The sequence below is a fragment of the Bombus vosnesenskii genome, unplaced genomic scaffold (assembly GCF_011952255.1).
Source record: "Bombus vosnesenskii isolate JDL3184/JDL3185 unplaced genomic scaffold, Bvos_JDL3184-5_v1.1 scf7180000013355, whole genome shotgun sequence".
In the NCBI taxonomy this organism is placed as follows: Eukaryota; Metazoa; Arthropoda; class Insecta; order Hymenoptera; family Apidae; genus Bombus; species Bombus vosnesenskii.
This window is the reverse complement of record NW_022882990.1, coordinates 1826126-1834580: the sequence shown is the minus strand read 5'-3', so window position 1 is coordinate 1834580 and position 8455 is coordinate 1826126. Positions and strand designations below refer to the sequence as shown.

General features: G+C 38.8%; 2 long non-coding RNA genes across 3 annotated transcripts; one reads left to right on the top strand and one right to left on the bottom strand.

Moving 5' to 3' along the window:
• Nucleotides 1-427: 427 nt before the first annotated feature.
• Nucleotides 428-1818, bottom strand: LOC117237045. Of its 2 annotated transcripts, XR_004493934.1 has the most exons (4): nucleotides 1651-1818; nucleotides 781-910; nucleotides 514-658; nucleotides 428-442 (listed from the first exon to the last, which is right to left on the bottom strand). It is a non-coding gene; the product is annotated as an uncharacterized LOC117237045 (long non-coding RNA). The 2 variants fall into 2 exon arrangements; XR_004493933.1 differs by lacking the exon at nucleotides 428-442 and having other exon boundaries at nucleotides 451-658; nucleotides 1651-1813.
• Nucleotides 1819-4973: 3155 nt separating this feature from the next.
• Nucleotides 4974-5602, top strand: LOC117237046. Its single transcript, XR_004493935.1, has 3 exons — nucleotides 4974-5214; nucleotides 5288-5365; nucleotides 5449-5602. It is a non-coding gene; the product is annotated as an uncharacterized LOC117237046 (long non-coding RNA).
• The last annotated feature ends 2853 nt before the right edge of the window (nucleotides 5603-8455 follow it).

Here is an 8455-nt window from a genome sequence, read left to right as displayed (position 1 = left end):
AGAAATAAAATTAATTAATAAGCGCAGGAAGAGTTAAGAAATAACTAGGATAGGTTAAGTCAGTGACAACGATAATTTACTATTCACACTGAAGAAATTTATACAAGGGTCAACACAGTTATGAGAAACCAACTACCAAATTGGAGTAAACGTGTACGAAGAATCGAAGTTGATATTACTGGAATGATCAAGAAGACGTGAGAAAATTGGAAAGTCAAAAATTAGTGACATAACAAACGATTCAACACCGACCGAATGGTCTTAGCAAACAAGAAAAGGTACTTTATAAGTTAACGAGATTTGTATGCAACCAATCATCGTAGAAGGAAGTGTGCATGCAGGAACTCCACGAGAATTGGCTACGGATCCAACTTTGCAAAACATAATATACAACGGTATGAAGATATCGAAAGTAATAAATACCGACGTAACCAATCATAACCTAAAAAGGGGAAGAATGTTGTAAACCATATTGGAATAGAAATTGATAATAATAAGAAGCTCGTTACTCACATCGGAAGATATACATTAAAACCGACGCAGTTACAAGAAGCCTACTACCAAACTTAAGTGAATACTTACGGAATACTGAACCAGATACTACTGAAACAGTCAAGGCAGCAACAAGAAACTGGAAAACCAAGGAAATATTCTGACACTATAACAAAACAATTCGATGTTAGCGAAGCGGTCTTAGCAAACAAGATAGTGGACGGACTATTTTACTATACAGATATTTACAAAATACAGTGTTTTATATATATTTATATATATACTTACAATTCTAGGATAAGTAAAAGTAGTCTTGACAAGTGTTAGACATGTAACGAAGAATCAGAAGATACCAAACGCACACCATGTAACCGTTCCAAGTAAAGGACACAGCGATGAAGGATTAGAATTGTAGAACCTATAAACAATAAAGATTTTAACTAGCAATGTATAAGATTAGCTCCTAAATTCTATGTAAAGGCGGCAAATTACACGCACTAGGTAACGACAACTTCATAACAAAGAAACAGAAAATAGCCAATAATATAGGAATAGGTTATGAATTAATCAAAACTGATTAACTGAGTATCAACGACAAACGCGATTAAGATAAAAAATTATTATATTGTACTAAGTTAATATAGCATAATTGTATTAAGTCTAGCGTAGAGAAATAAGGTTATTTTACGCAGTAGAACTGGTAATAACAAACTATGCACATATTACTATCAAATTAATTAAGCGAACACTCTATAAAAATAAACCACTCGTAACACAACAATAAAACAGTGCTATTGATAAATTATAAAATTTAACAATAACACAAGCCACATGCTATTATATTAAAATAACACACTATGCACATATTAGTATTAAATTAATTAAGCGAACACTCTATAAAAATAAACCACTCGAAACACAACAATAAAATAGTGCTATTGATAAATTATAAAAATTAACAATAACACAATCCACATGTTATTATATTAAAGTAACACATAGTATATATACACATTATAATGATTACACAAACAATACTATTGTCATTTAAAAATTCTAACTGCGCTAAAATAAAGGAAAATAAGCGACGGACGAATAATTGTTTCAGTATTAAACAAATTAAGGATGCGTCACTACACTTTTACTAGAGACACTCACGAGCGGCCATCTTGGACTGTTATGATAGCTCTTACACGTGCGCATCGGCATACATGCAATAATTACGCACATTAAATAAATGCAAAATAATATTATTCCCACTGCAATTATACGTCAACTATTAAAATAAAGTCATAAATAATTAACGGATAAATAATAGATTTCACATTAATAAAATGTTACTATATACTACGAACATTCACAGGCGGCCATTTTGGATAATCAACACGTGCATATAGTAACCTTTATGCGTTACAAAATAAATCATATTTTAAATAAATGATTATAAAAATGGAAGATCGTAACAAAGAAAGAACAAATAATGATCAATACAACGTAACGCAAGAATACTGGAAATTGATAGAAACCAGCCGTGAGAAACAAACCATGAAATAATATATTAAGCTTACTATTATAAAAAAAAATGATATTTTATTGAAAGAAACAGGAAATAACGCATAAGAAGACTCGGCAAATACTAAGTTGCCACGCGCCTTGAACGATTCACTGGCAAAAGCAAAGAAGTTACCAGATACATCGCAGATGCAACTTCAGCAAGGACAAGTTGGCACGCGCCTGCCACGTTCCACTGGCATCAGTAAGGAAGTTCTGGGAAACATCGCAGACGCAACATTAGCAAAATACGAGCTACTACGATACCTACATTTTATCACGCACTTTGCATGTCCCTAATACTCAACGAAATACGAGAAATTAAGAAGACGAAACTTCAGCAGCATTTATGTGTCTCTAGGATACGAGAAATTAGGAATAGCGTAAATAAGATAATCAAGAAGACAAAACTTCAGTACAATCCGCGAAAGTAGACAGTTACAAAATTCCTAATTTGTCACGTAGCAATGCTGTGACTCCCATAGAGATGATCCATCACGTGACAATTAGGATATTATAAATAAGCGGGAATAACATAGAGTAGAAGAGTCCTTATTTAAAATTCAGACCATTCATCGCTTCTTGCTGAGGTGACTTTTATCTTTTCGATTCTTTCTTGTTTTTGTCATCTGATATGATCAAGGTGAAATGAACATCACTCTCTGTGTGCGACTTGTAGGATTTCGCAAGCCTTGCCCAAAGACGGGCGATATTTTCCAACGATGGGAGGAGGATTGCGAAAATCGATAAGTGTTTTCGATTGCCAAGTCGTTCTTGGCAACTAGTGGAGTCGTAAGCGAAAAATGATTATTTTAATTGGCAACTGGGTTCACTGTGGATAATCAGTGTGGCTTCGTAGGCCTCGCCCAAGGATGAGCAATCTGCTAACGATGGGAAGAGGATAACGAAAACCATAGATGTTCTCTGCGTTGAAAACACCGTAATCACTGGTTGATACAGAGAAAAATTATAAACGAAATTAGATCGAAAGTTGATAAAATTGTTTTATTACAGACAATTTATTAAATCTTGGCCAAGAACGCTTATTTCAATTTTGTAACTATATTCTCTCTGTGAACAATCCGTGTGGCCTCGTAGGCCTCGCCCAAGGATGAGCAATCTGCTAACGATGGGAGAAGGAAAACGAAAACCATAGATGTTTCCAGTGTTTGGAAAACACCGTAATCACAGATTGATACAGAGAGTAATTATCGTAAATTCAAGACGTTCGGATAAAATCTATATGAATTGTGTACTTGATAGTTTTATCTATCAACAATAGCTGCCGACGGGTACTTTTGTTCGGAGACAATTTTTATTCGACTGCAAGTTAAAAGAGAAGAGGATATACAATTTCAAATTTCCTACCTTAATTAGATGTGAAGTCGATCAGTGATGAGTACAGCTTGGTGATGAGTCGAATTTTGACAATTAACTTTGATTCCGCAGATGAAGTGACGATACGAATGTTTAATTCGAATGATGGTGAACGTTCGGAAATTTTTAAAACCAAACACTATCGATACTCAGGTTCGACGGACCGAGTCGCAACGCGAACACTTTGATTTTCGAATAGTTATTCGACGCTTGGATTTTTCGAACTTAATTAGCTTTACACAATTTTAACGGACAGAATGATAACGTGCACGGCTAGTACTAACTTTATACTCGATTTTGACTGAGAGTCGACGTAGACGTACCGACTTTCGGATGAACAAAGAACGCCGTTCTGGTTACTATCCGTTCTTTGTATTTTCTTAATTGTCACGTGATAGATTATCGTAATATCTTTACCTGACAAATTAGTAATATTATAACTGCTTACTTTCGTGGATTGTGCTGAAATTTCGTTTTCTTGGTTGTCTCATATTTTTGGGACACGTGGAGTCTGCTGAAGTATCGTCTTCTTGATTGTCTTATGTTTCGTTTGGTGTTAGTGACATGCGGTGTGCGTGATAAAATGTAGATACCGTAGTAGCTCATATTTTGTTGATGTTGCGTCTGAGGTCCTTCCCTACTGATGCCAGTGGAACGCGCGTGGCAGCTTGTCTTTGCTGAGGTTGCATTTGTGATGTGTCTAGTAATTTCTTTGCTGGTGTGAATGGAACGTACAAGGCACGTGGCAACTTAGTGTTTTGCCGAGTGTTTGCACGTGTGGGACGCTGTACTATCTTCCCCAAAAAACCATTAAAAATAACACGTCACTTTATAAGGGATGGTGTGAAGTGGCAATTCGTAACAGTTGTTAATTGTTTGGCGAGTTCGTTTTACTTGGCGAGTTTAATTTGCTTAGTGAGTTTTTAGATTAGTTTGCCTTTTTATGTAATAATTCACAGTAATGAGTAGTTTCGATTGTTCAATATTTTGTATGTTTGGTAGTGTCGATTTTCTTTACTGCATTTCCATGTTTTCTTTTTTATGAATGCAGGTTATGTTAGATCATGGATACTGATGTATCTGAAGTATGTATTATTTTGATTTGTTTTGACTTCATCCTGTTTCATATTGTTGTTCATTTTCTTAAACTTGTGTGTTTTATTTTAGGTTGAGAGGAAGAAAAGAAATAGAGGGAGGCGTAGACCATTCATACCTCCTTTGAAACGTTTAAGAAAATCTGGTCGTCGTGGCGGCGCAAATGGTCGTAGCCGGGTGTTAAAGAGGTTGGGGAAATCATTTTCTATAGAGGGTAGCAATAGTGTGGCTCCAATCCCATTGTCGAGTCTTGAGGATCCCTCCGTTGTCGACCTAACTTTCTCCGATGAGGATACCCTTGAGTTGCCGCCAGGTTCTTCTATGGTCGAAGTGGTCGATACAGATACCTGTGCGAAGGTTCGTTTTCCAGAGGAGATCCTTGATCAAGTGTTGGTGGCTTATCTACGCCATCATTCCTCAGGTCAGGGTGGTACTTGCCTGGACATACTCTCATGGTGTTTAGATAGGTTTCGTGAGATGTATCCGGATGCTCCGTGTGTGACTTCTGAGTTTATTTAATAACAGTGCTTTATATGCCTACGTGTATTTTGAACAGGTGTTGTTTTATTAGAGTGATTTTATTTATATGTAATTTTTTTTATAAGGTGTATTTTATTTGTTATTTTCCTCCCTTGCATTGGAGCGTTGTGAGTAGTGTCGACTCTGGATGGTGGTTTGTGCTTCTTGATTGTTACTTTGGTAAATTATAGTTACGTAGATTTTGATTTTTATTTCCATTGCCTCCGCTGTTTAGTTTGATTTATTGTTGTAGGTTTCGGTGATTTTGGTATTAGCATTGGATAATGGATTGGAGGCATCGTCGTCAGAGATTCCCACGCGGACTGTCCTAGTGTGTATCCTATTTGTTTTCTTGTATTTAATTTAATTTTTTCCTTTTTGGTTTATCTTTATTCGCTGCATATGGTGTTTCAGTGCAAGAAGAAGAAGTGTCGTCAAGAATCCGTGAGTGGCCCCAGAAGACGCAGTCATCGTGTGTGAGCAGGAACGAAGAGTCGAGTTTACTGAGGGTGGCGTGTGACATTTGTGTTGTGTTTTGTTGTGTACAATATGTATTTATATATGTCGGGTTTACATTAGAATTAGGGTTAGGGGCGTGAAACGAATCTTCGTTTGGGTTACACATTGTCATCATGCAATAGAGAAGACATTGACTAGTGCAAATACGATTATTATAGAACCGGACAAGTAACCGTGGTAGTTAGGTACTCGAGAAACTAATGACAATGATCCTAAGTTCAATAACGAATCCGCGGTCAACGGGATGATAGATGAACATGCTCACAAAATCTAAGTCGGACGCGTAATATTCACTGGTCGTAAAGGGTTACTCCTTTCATCGATGAGATCGCGAGCGAGGATGCCTTTCCCATCCCGATGATGCCACAGAGGAAAACTATAATGGGGTGTGTCTAAGGATACGAGATCATCGGATTCGTCGAGAAAAGCCTTCGTTCAGAAAGTAAGGGAAATTGGCGTTGCTGCTAATTGGTCAATCTCCATATCGGTTGTTAGAAAAAGATGCTAGCCGCCCTCGAGGGAAAGTTGCTAGTGGGAGACGCCGCTCGTTGAAAAATAGGTCTCCCCTATTTTCCCGTAGTTGGGACAAAGACTGTTTGTCTGTTTGAAGGACTTTAGTTGACTAAATCTTAAGATTTATAACGGGCCCTCGAGCTAGCTGAACATGTACTACGGAGACGCATCGACATCTGGCAATCATCTTACTCGAAGAATAGGATCTGCGTGTGGCGAGCTACGGGACAGAGACCGTTGGAATGTTTACTGTCGAGTGTTACAACTATTTCCTTTTTAAGGAGAGCTATAGAATTATTCCATGCCTTTGTTAGACAAAGCATTCATCCCGTGATCACGGCTACGTTCGGCGACTGGCTGTCGCCTCGAGCCCAAGCTCATTGTCACAACTCTCGAACAATTACAATCGGATTGAATAACTACAATTGTTTAATTACAGCTATAGTAGACTCTAGGTTACAATGTTGCGGGATTAATCAAAATTCCAAAGACTCCGGTGTTCTTTCATCTCCGACATATATATGTCGGAGATAAGAGGACACCGCTGCCTTCCCTCTGAAACCTCGGGAAAATCCATAAAAACATTGCAATTAAAACCTACAGTTGTAATTAAACGGTTTGCCGTCATTCTACCCAATTGTATTTGTTTAAGACTTGTGACATTGAGCTTGGGCTCAAGGCGACAATTAATCGCCGAACGTAGCCGCGGTCAATGGGACGAACTCTCCATCTAACAAAGGCATTGAGTAACCCTATAGCTCTCCTTAAAAGAAAGATTTGTAGCGACACGTGACAGTAAACATTCCAACGGTTTCTGTCCCGTAGCTCGCCACACGCAGATCCTATTCAGGATGTTTACCCGATGCCGACGCGTCTCCGCAGTACGTGATCGGCTAGCCCGAGGACCGTTATAAACACTAATATCTAGTTACCTAAAATCCCTCAACAGATACACAGTCTTTGTCCCAGTTACAGGAAGGCAGGAGAGACCTATTTTTCCACGAACGGCGTCTCCCACTAGCAACCCTCCCTCAAGGGCGGCTAGCATCCTTTTCTAACTACCGATATGGAGATTGGCCAATTAGCAGCAACGTCAATTTCCCTTACTTTCCGAACGTAGGATGTCCCTGACGAATCCGGTGATCTCGTGTCTTTAGACACATCCCGTCATAGTTTTCCTCTGGGTTATCACCGGGACGGAAAGTCATTCTCTCTTGCGGTCTCATCGACAAAAAAAAAAGAGATTAACGCCAGCGACTATTAACACAGAATCCGACTTAGATCTTTTGCGAGTGCGTACGGCTACCGTCCCGTTGTCCGCGGATTCGTTATTGAACCTAGGATCATTGTCATTAGTTTCTCGAGTATCTAATTACCACGGTTACTTGTCTGGTTCTATGGTAATCGTATTTGCACTAGCCAATGTCTTCTCTATTGCATAACGACGACGTGTAACCCAAACGAAGATTCGTTTCACACCCCTAACCCTAATTCCAATGTAAACCCGACATATATATTTCGGATCACGATTCGAATTTTGGGCGCGCGACGACTCTTCATGTGGACTAGCCATCGTTTCACAAAGCCGAGATTTTATTTACACGTATATACAGGTCTATCACTAAGCTTAACAAATAATAAGTACAACTAATAATAAGTCTAACAAACACTAAGCCTAATGAATAATACGATCTACGAATAATTAAATTAAATAATACTATTAGCAATGTTTGAGTTCAAACGAATCCACGGTCACCGGGATAACTCCTTACTAAGCGAAACTAACTTAGACGCAAATGCGATCGTCGAGAATGCTCGATGTATCACTCTCCAAGGCAATCGCAAGAATGCCAGCCTCGTGGAGATTTTTCTCCCTGTACGATTGCATTTTGTTTTCTATACCCGTTTTGAAGCATCGAGAAGGTTCCAAACGCCGTTGCTAGGCACACTCGTTGGAAGCATCGAGAAAGTTCCAAACGCCGTTGCTAGGCAGTTTCTGCCTGGAGTTTTGATTACTAATACAATGTATGTCCCATTGCATCGGCACCTCCGAGGCAACATCACACGTGGCTAGGCCCGCTCTCGAGGCCGCATGCCGCCACAACCACATTTCTCGGAAAACACATACAACCACTCCAGACCTCCGTTAGATAAAACATCCATCCCGTGACCGTGGCTACGTTCAGTGACCTATTGTCACCTCGAACCCAATCTCGCTTATTACAAATCTTAAGCAATTACAACTATAATAAAATCTAGGCTAAGGTACTAGAGGATGTTCCCAAGATTTCCAAGGAAAGGCTTCGGCTTTCCTTTCATCTCCGACATATATGTCGGAGATGAAAGAACACCGGAGCCTTTGATACTTTGGATAATCCCGCAAAATTGT